This window comes from Muntiacus reevesi, chromosome 5, assembly GCF_963930625.1.
Source record: "Muntiacus reevesi chromosome 5, mMunRee1.1, whole genome shotgun sequence".
Classification (NCBI taxonomy): domain Eukaryota; kingdom Metazoa; phylum Chordata; class Mammalia; order Artiodactyla; family Cervidae; genus Muntiacus; species Muntiacus reevesi.
The window spans coordinates 49,395,087-49,404,394 of record NC_089253.1 but is presented as its reverse complement, the minus strand read 5'-3'; positions in this window follow the sequence as shown (position 1 = coordinate 49,404,394).

Genomic DNA, 9,308 nt, shown 5'->3' with positions numbered 1-9,308 from the left:
TGGTGGATGTATGAACTAGTGCAACCACTTTGAAAATAAGGTGACATAAACTGAACACATATAAATGTATCCTATAATCTAGCAATCTCATTCCTAGGTGTAAACCTTAGAGAGATATTATGTTTTATATTTATATCATATATAAATGTGAGATATATAATGTAGCTCATATATTGATGTACATTATGTATAGTATATATGCTATATGTTATTATGTTACATTATATAGCATATAATGTATATGATTATATTTCTAATGTTTAGAGATACAAACATTAGTTTAAATGATAAAGGAAAGAAATGGAATTATAAATTCCAATTTCAGGATTGTGTTTAACTCTCTAGCAGAAGATAAGGTTTTGATAGGGGAGGGTTTCAATGCATACAATTTCAATGATGATGATAGTACTAAGTACTGGGTACTAAGGTTGTTAATTTTACTATTTTTTTCATTTCATATGTTTCATACATATTTTGCATTTACTCACTTTTAATTTAATTCAGGATCTGTTTTGATACCATTTTAAGATAGATAAATATCCAGAATACTACCTATCTCACCATTTTATTATATACCTATAGTTTTTCATTTAATTTCTTCACTTAATTTTATGTAAACATTTTATGTGTTGTTCTTTTTATAGTTATTTTCAGTGGCTACACATTAACCCCAACAAATTGTAATACAATAAACAATTTTGATAATCCCACAAATATTTGATAAACACAGTGTGAAAAATACTCTTAAGTATTAAGGATATCATAGTAAATATAAGCTTCCTGTCCTACACAGCTTAGAGTGTTGCGAGGGAAACAATAATTTTAATAAGGACTTCAGACTCTACATGAGGGTAAGAGCTGGGTGCTGTGGGCACTCTTAATGGAGGCAGATCCCCAGGTTGAAAGTGTCAGAGGACATTTCCCAGATTGCCTTCCAAGCTGAGACTTGAGGACTGTGTGGGAATGAATGAGGAGCAGATTTGGCAGGGATGTTAGAGAAGTGAGGAGGAGGATGAAGAGTGTTTTAGGTCAAAGGAATAGTGTATGTGAAGGCCCAGAAATGAGAAACTAGCACAAGTGATAAATTGAAATTCAGCTGTGTGTACTGTGGGACTTGGTCAGCACCATGAAGCCGAAGAAAGCCATGTTTGACTTGTTCTGTTTTCTTTACACCCTATACTCTATCTCAGTAAATCCCAGTGGCTCCACCCTCACAATAGATTCAGAATCAGACTGCTCTCAGCACCTTGACTGCCTGCTCCACCCACCATGCCCAAGCCACCAGCATCTCTTGTCTGGGATTCCACACTAGTCTCTTCACTGGTGTCCTCACCTCCCTGCTTCCTCCTATAGAGTCTCCACATTTTAACCAGTTATCACTGAATAATGAAAATCAGGTCATGGCACTCCTCAAATCTTCAAATGCTTGCTTTCTCACAGTAAAAGCCAGTGTCTTTCCAAAGGCCTGGAGTACGATGTGATCCGAGGTCACACTCCTTCTCTGACTTTACATCCTGTTCTGACCCATTTGTTCTTTCCACTGCAGCCACTGGCCTCGTTGCTATTCCTCAAACATACCAGGCATGCTCCAGCTTCAAGTCCTTTGTACTCGCTGTGTACTTCCCGTAGCCTAAATTCTTTTCTCCAGGTAACCACAAAACATATGCCTTCACTTCTTTATTCACGCTCAGGTGTTACCCTATTAATCAGAGAAGTGACATTTTAACCTTCTTATGGAAAATGGTAACTCTGGCCTCTGCATATGCCTTTTCTTTCTATTTCTCACACATAATACATTAAATATTTGCTTTAAATATTTGCTTATATCTTTTTCAACTGCAAATATAGTTTCTGTGGAAGTGAGTAATTTGTTTTGTGCACTATTATTTGTATTCCTGGTGTCTAGAAGTAGTTTTCCATATTTATTTATTAAGTTAATTTTAAAAATGGGTATGTAGTGAAGGGAGCTGGCATGTTTCCATCTGGAAAATTTCTCTGACTGCAGTGTGGAGAATGGACTGGCAGGGACCGAGATCTGAAGGTGGATTCTTAGGAGCTGTGTGCCTCTGTGGCTGAGCATTTGAGTGGTTGCTGACATTTAACATTTTTCAACAATATGCATCTTGAAAAAAATCTCATTTCTTTATTCACTGAGGTCTATGTGAGCTGTTAATGTGTGTGTTTACCGTACTTCTAGCAGGTAGAGTGATGCAGACATCTTGCATTGGCCCTCCACTAATTTGGGGTTGCTTCATTTATCCCTAAAGTGTCTCCAACAGAACCAGACTTGCTCAGCCTCTCCAGTGACTGGGGCAATCGGTGGGATGGACCAGCTGTGACTGAAAATGCTCCAAGTTCCTCTTTAAAATTGAGTGGCAATCAAATGGGTGTTTACCCTTAAACACCAGCTAGGCCAGGCTATGCCATGTCAGCTGTAATTAGGAAGCCAATTTAGCACATCAGTGCTATCATGTAAAGTAAGCCCTGTCACCTCAGCCTCCAACAGAAACGGTGCAATCAAGTTTAACCTGCAAATAGATTGTCTTTTTGGAAGTCAGGAATCAGTTTATGCCATTATCATATCTGACATTCTCAAGCTTACACAGTTTTGTAGTTTCTAGGCCGTAATTATCCTGAATTATGTCCAGTGTTGCCAGTTTCACAATAATCTATGTATAAATCACTGTATTTAATAGAGAATTGGCTAATAAAACATGTAAGCAGCTGCATTGCTAGTCATATGCTGTTAAAATGTAACATGGAGCTCACATGGTTTTATATTTTAAAATACAAATGTATGTTCTTTACATCTGAAGTCACTTCTTTAAAGTAACTTCAGATGTATGTTAGCAGATAAACTCGCCTCTAAAGTAGAGTATTTTGCCTATCTGAATATTGTTGACACAACTTAATTTTTGGAAAGTATTTTTTTTACTACTTATTATTTATTTTATTATATTTTTTGCTACCTCTTATAAACAAATCTTGCTGAAATTGTTTGCCATATCTGCAGGCCCTTAGTACTTGTTAATAGAGGAGGTCCTTGTTCTCTCAGTATTAATGTGTGTGTGTGTGTGTGTGTGTGTGTGTGTGTGTGTGTGCGCGCGTGCGTGCTCAGTCGTATCTGACTCTTTGCAATCCCATGGACTGTGTAGCACACCAGGTTCCTCTGCCCATGGAATTTTCCAGGCAAGAATACCGGACTGGGTTGCTGTTTCCTTTTCCAGGGGATCTTCTCAACCCAGAGATCAAATCCACATCTCTTGCGTTTCCTGCATTATCAGGCAGATTCTTTACCATTGTGCTACCTGGGAAGGCCCTCAGTATTAAAAGTCCACTTAAATGAATCAATAACAAATGAGCATCAGGAATTCAAAATAAATAGTGAAAAAAGTTTGTTTCTTAATCCTGAAGAATAAAATTGAACTCAAAAGTGAATGTATTTTATCTTTATTTAGTCTAATAATTATGTATTCATACCAATTATTAGAATGTACAAAGATACAAACTACAAAAGGTCACTCAAGAAATGATAGATAACCTAAAGAGCCCTTTGTATTAAATAATTTACATTTGTAGTCTTAAACCTTACCACAAAGAAAGCCCAGGGCCAGAGAGCTTCACAAGTGAATTCCACCAAACATTTAAGAGAGAAATAAAACTGATTCTGCACAAGCTCTTCTGGAAATGTGAAGAGGGATGGATACCTCCTAACTCATTCTATGAGGGCAGTTTCACCCCAAGACCAAAACCAGTTACTTGTTTACCCATGCTTATGTTTATTATTGGGGCTTCCCAGGTTAAGATCCTGGCGCTAGTGGTTAAGAACCCACCTGCCAATGCAGGAGATATAAGATCCCTGGGTCAGGAAGATCCCCTGGAGGAGGGCATGGCAACCCTCTCCTGTATTCTTGCCCGGAGAATCACATGGACAGAGGAGCCTGGAGGGCTCCATAGGGTTGCAAAGAGCCGGACACTACTGAAGTGACTTAGCAGGTACATGATTATTAAAATACACTTTTGTGTTGAACTGAAGAAGTGGTTTTCAAACATGATCATGCATAAGAGTACCTGTGGGAGCCTGTTAGATGTGCAGATTGCCAGGCTGTCTCTTCTCCCCCAGGGGTCCTGAGCCATGGGTGTGGTGCTGGTGTCAGGGGCATCCAGAAATTGCAAGTTCAGTAAGCTTCCTAGGCAATTTTGATGTATGTATACATAGACTATATTTCAGGATCACTTCTTAGCAGAACATTGTTGACATCAAAATTGCATGAACCTGGATGAGCCCTGTGGACCACTGGTGCCAGGTTGAAATAGTACTCTTGATCTGGTTCTACATGTGTGTACACCAACCTGTCAGAAAGGGGAGCTAACTTATTTGGAAGGGGTGACACGTTTTCATTTTGTTTGTGCTGGCTGATATTCATGATGCCTGCTCTCATTAGAACATAAAAGTTGTACAGGTGATTGAAAAAATTAAGTTGGTAAAGGTTTTTCTTTCCTCCGTTTCTTCTCCTGCATATTATTCATTGACCTGCATTTAGTGTTTTGTATAATATTCATGCACTATAGATCATGCTTTCACCAGACCTTTCAATAGTGAAAGGACGGGGGCACCAGATGGAACTATCTTTTATTTTATCTGATACCTTTAAAAACTAAACATGCGGTAGTGCGTGCATGCATGCTAAGTAGCTTCAGTCGTGTCCGACTCCTTGTGACCCTAGGGACCGTAGCCCATCAGGCTCCTCTGTCCGTGGGATTCTCCACTGGAGTGGATTGCCATGCCCTCCTCCAGGAGATCTTCCTGACCCAGGGTTTGAACCCGCTTCTCTTATGTCTCCTGCATGTAGTAGAAGCAATATTAATTCACCACTTTTAAATTTGAGATCATGGAGAGCAGTAAAGCCTTCCCATAATGCATTCATTTTTGTGCCTTTCCAGAGATAAATTTATGTCATCTATCAAAGTATAGCATGTTTTACCTTCTTAAGCACTTATAAACTGCCATGAAGTAATGTTTTGTGTGTTTGTCCTGTTAGAAATAATGCCTTGGTGTGATCAGGGTGCTGGGGGTGGTGGGGTGGGGAGAAGGGGAGACAGCCGTTTGCTTCCTGGCCTGATCCCCATTAGTGACAAGCATGGCAGTACTGGCAGCTGTTGTCACGGAGTCCTAGAGCTGTGGGATACAATTTTTCTTGCAGTAAATGAGAGCAGCTGTGTAGTATAGAGCTCATGACTTCAGGATTTTGTACTGGATGTACTATTAAGAGTGAACTGACTTTGCCTTTGGGTCAAAAGGCTATGGGGCCAGGTATATACAACATGTCTGGGGCTTTGAAGATAGGGGCCAGTTTTAACTCAACTGTGCTGATCTGTCTCTTCTGGAAAAAAAAAAAAAAAAGGCAGAGCTTTTAATAGAACCAGTATTCTAGGTCTTGAGTATGTGATTTGATCATTAAAAAACATACATGTGAAAGTGATGAAGAAATGTATACTGTAGACAGATCATAATGCAGAACTAAAAAGCAGAGTTGGACTACTTTTAAAAAGTTATGCATGCATTTCTGAACCTGAAGAATGAGTGTCAAATATATCTGAAAAAAATCAAAGTTTGGTTGCTTGCTTAGGGGATCATAGATGTTTTGTTCACTCTCATACTCTCACTCTCATACTTTAAATTGATGTGGTTGGATAGTCCTTACTGCCTTTTTAGTAGTATATTTTTTGTTTGTTTGTTTGTTTTCCACAGATGTGATGCAATTATTATCTCAGGAACTGAAATGGCCAAACAGATCCAGAAAGAAATCCAGCATGGCGTGGACTCTTGGGTTTCCCTTGGGAACAGAAGGCCTCACCTCAGTATCATATTAGTAGGTGATAACCCAGCAAGCCACACATATGTCAGGAGGAAGATCAAAGCCGCCGCTGCTCTAGGTGGGGAGCATTTTAGCTGTACTTGTTACCAGATAACGTTTCCTGGTTTTACTTCAAAGTGTGATAATTATGAATGATAGCTGTCGACTAAATGCTATTTGAATAACATGTGTTATTATTATTTATTGCCATTCTGTTGATTATTTAGTTCCCAACATTCACATTCATTTCTTACTCTTTTTTTTCTTCAAATTGCTTTAAATCAACTTGGTGTGATTTCTTGTCCTATTGGAAAACATGAGAGCAACTTGTTACATTTTAAGGGCCTTTTTTTTTTTTTTAAATCACATTAACCAGCCTAGTTCATGGTGGTGGTGGTAGTGGTGGTACTGGTATTTTTACTCTCCTCAAATCCATTAACAGCAGCTCATCACAAATAAGTGCCATTTGTCGCATGGAATACTAGGCCAAAGAATGCATGTGAATCATAAGAAAACATCTGTACCATTTAAAAGTTCCCTCCTGATGGTGCTTTGAACATCACGTTTGTAGAAGGGCCTTTTCTTTCAGTGGGACAAGAACAGAGGGAACCAATCAAACACCGTGTAAGACACCATTAATGACAAAACACATCTTTGTTAGTCAAGTGACTTTCTGTTCTTGTTTTTCTTTCAGGTGAGATCATTCTAAAACCTAAGGATGTTTCTCAGGAAGAACTGTTGGATATAACTGATCACTTGAACGCAGACCCAAGAGTCAGTGGTATATTAGTTCAGTTGCCACTGCCAGGTATATAATGCTCTTCTGTGTGTCTAATTCGGTTAGGGGCAAGGACATCTTTCAACATTACGTCATGACACCACAAGTCATTTATAAAGTAGGTTTAGAAGGGGACTAGCTATTATAGTCACATTCAAGGTGGCAATTTCTGAATGACATGTTTATAGTGACTGAAAATTGTGAAAGAAAACTTTAGGTTTTGGCAATAATACATGCAGTTCTTGTTTTGCACAATAGTGCAAGACCATGAAAATGACTAAGTTGAAACTGGGCAAAGGATCTTAACAAATCAATAGGAAAATAACAATTGTTCTGTGACCTTTAAAATGTTTTCTCAAAACATTAAAAACTCTCTTACCATGGTTTATAAATGTGTAAGGAGATAAAAGCTATGGTTTTTCCAGTAGTCATGTATGGATGTGAGAGTTGGACTATAAAGAAAGCTGAATGACAAAGAATTGATGCTTTTGAACTGTGGTGTTGGAGAAGACTCTTGAGAGTCCCTTGGACTGCAAGGAGATCCAACCAGTCCATCCTAAATGAAGTCAGTTCTGAGTGTTCATTGGAAGGACTGATGTTGAAGCTGAAACTCCATTACTTTGGCCACCTGATGTGAAGATCTGACTTCAATGGAAAAGACCGTGATGCTGGGAAAGATTGAGGGTAGGAGGAGAAGCAGACGACAGAGGATGAGATGGTTGGATGGCATCACCAACTCAATGGAGATGAATTTGAGTAAACTCCGGGAATTGGTGATGGACAGGGAAGCCTGGCGTGCTGCAGTCCATGGGGTCACAAAGAGTTGGCCATGACTGAGTAACTGAACTGAACCGAAGGAGATGAAAAAAAATAGTGAAACTAATATTTATCCAGTACACTGTAATTTAAAACATTGGAAACATCGAGCATTAAAGTACTTTATTTCATTGTCAAAATCTTATCAAGAGGAGTTTGAACAGTTACTTGCCTTCTCATCATATAACTTATACAAAGCAAGCATTTTTTCTCTGCCTCGGTGAATTGAATTGTCAAATTCTTTTTAAGTTTGGATTAACTTCCATTTTGTCCTTTGTCCTTTCAAAGTCTTGAAATATCTATGAGAGTTTCTTTAGTGTGAGGTTTGATTCTGGTGTCACTTCCTCTGGGTGTTGTCATTCTTTTTGTTCCTGATTTATTTTGATCCATTTGTGATGACTAAGTTCCTTTGGCTTCATAGCTGCATCACTCCAAAGGACATGGTATCAGCATTCTAGGCCTTTTTCCTGTTTCTTGTACAACCAACCCATTTACAGTCCATTAGAATCCTACTGAAGCGACTTTACCTTGTCTTTTACATTCATGGCCCTTGCCTTCTTGCTAGCCTAGGTCTCTTCTATCTTTGCTTTACTGTTGCCATCTTCAGATCTTCTATTCACATCCAATTTTCACTTCCAGCATCATCACATTTATTTCTTTGTTGAACTTTCATCTTTATGGGCCCTCTTTTGATTATGTACTTCTTTGAAATGTCAGTGAATTTATCCCTGAAACCCAAGGAGGCAATATAATTTGCTATCTCTGTTTGAATTGAGTAACAGATGCACAGTGACCAAGCATTGACAGACTTTGAAAAGACTGACATGTTAGTCACTGATTATGAGGCTCATCTGTTACTTACATGGTGATATTTGGACAAAAGAGTCGGCATGCAGTCACTTCAGTCGTGTCTGGCTCTTTTCAGTCCCATGGACTGTAGCCCTCCAGGCTCCTCTGTCCACAGGACCCTCCAGGCAAGGATACTGGAGTGGGTTGCCATTCCCTCCTCCAGAGGACCCTCCTAACCCAGGGATCAAACCTGCATCTCTTAATGTTTCCTGATTTGGCAGACGGGTTCTTTACCACTAGCGCCACCTGAGAAACCCATCATACTGGAGTGCCATTCCCTTCTCCAGGGAATCTTTCTGACCCAGGGTTTGAGCCTGAGTCTCCTGCTTTGCAGGCAGTTTCTTTACTGTCTGAGAGTTGGCAGCTCTTATATAATTACTCGCAGTTAAGACGCCTTGATAACTAACATTTGAACTGTGTTGTTGGAAGACAGGAGTCATTTGACTAAATTATAGCTCTGAGGTTCATGCATATTTCAATGAGCAACGCAAGGAGTAGCCTAAATATTATAGATTATAGTAGTTTTGTGCAGTTTTGAATTCTCCTATAGGTTTTGACTTGCAGAAAGTAAAGCTGAATGATGCAATTGTCTGTGTTCTTTGTATGGTACTAATATTTTAACTTATCTAATAATATAACTTAATATCCTAGTATAACATTTGTGCTGTTTAAATTACACTCCAAATTCACATTTCTAATTCTTTTCCTCTTATATTGCTGCATTTAAAATATCAAAAAGTTGGAACAAATCTTAGAAGTTATTAAGGTTTGCCCTTAAGAAAAATGCTTCTGACAGATAATACTATAGATTCATCATGTTAAAATTAGCATAGTGATTTATCCCATACTTTTATAACTACAAAAGGAATTCAACACATATAGCACACTCATTTGATATCATAGAAGATTAGGCCCTAGAAAATATCAGGGATATATGAACATCACAAGTCTGTCCAAAATATTTTTGGCATTGAGTTTAAACCCAATTGTTTGGCTCATGCAAAATA